Source organism: Cupressus sempervirens, chromosome 7 (genome assembly GCF_028749045.1).
Source record: "Cupressus sempervirens isolate cs-2001-9-10 chromosome 7, ASM2874904v1, whole genome shotgun sequence".
Lineage (NCBI taxonomy): Eukaryota > Viridiplantae > Streptophyta > Pinopsida > Cupressales > Cupressaceae > Cupressus > Cupressus sempervirens.
The window spans coordinates 796,189,191-796,190,305 of record NC_143124.1 but is presented as its reverse complement, the minus strand read 5'-3'; positions in this window follow the sequence as shown (position 1 = coordinate 796,190,305).

Sequence of the window (1,115 nt, the reverse complement as noted above, 5' to 3'; positions counted from 1 at the left end):
CAAACTCATTCATATTGATCACATCTAGTGACACTAAAGTCCATTCACCCACATATCCACATTCTTAATTAAAGAAACCATCATAGTTTTCATGAATGCAATTAGGAAAAAACATGAGTATTCTCTTCTGTACAATGACCACACATTACTATATGTACTCGAAACTGAATGTAAAGATTGTTTCTTTTCTACCCTCTTGCATGCATGCATTGATCTTCTATCAACACCTGAAGGTAAGCTCCATACATACATATAAAAGAGAGAGAGTTTTAAACAATTGTGTACACAATTTAGTTATCACCTAACATATTAAATGTAAATTTGATTCAATTATAATATTCAAATTAATTTATACCTGATACCTCCCAAAATAATCTGAATGGTACGACTTGATCTTCTTGTGATGACCTATTATTTGTATTCATTAGCACTGTAAAATATGTTTTTCACCACTTAACCACATCATGAACATTATTAATGTGATATCATTTATAGTCCATTTGATACTTTCTTAAAGTACATTTGACACAAGCTCCTATACCATCATGCTCACCCTTTCCATGTCCACTCTCCAAAAAAACTCCAAATGTGTGGTATATTAAGGTATCGATGATATCTACATAATACATAAAATGGTCTAGCTGATTTAAATTGTGTTGTACATCCATCTAACCATACAAAATGTTTTTCCATTTTTATGCCTTTGTTTTTCAAATATTAAAAAAATGTCTTAAAACAATGTTCCACAAAATGTGTATCATGTTCTTTGTCTTCACTACTGTAAAAGTGATCTACTTTTTTTTAATGACTCATGCTTGATCTATACATTCCACACCATCCAAATAAATTTGTGCATGTCAATAAGATACTTGAACCATAATAGTAACTTGCTCTATATAGCAGTATTCTGCTTGAAGTTATTTTTAAGAAATGAAAGTATAATTCTTGTTGGAGGAATTAATTTCTATCAATGGCCCTTGTCGGTAGCCTTGGGGTTGGTTGACCACCCACTGTCTACAGCACACTTTTTCAACAATAAACAGTAGACAATCTAGCCATCCATACTAAATAAGAGATAATGAGCCATCTCAGCCCATGATATAAGCCGGCCATAT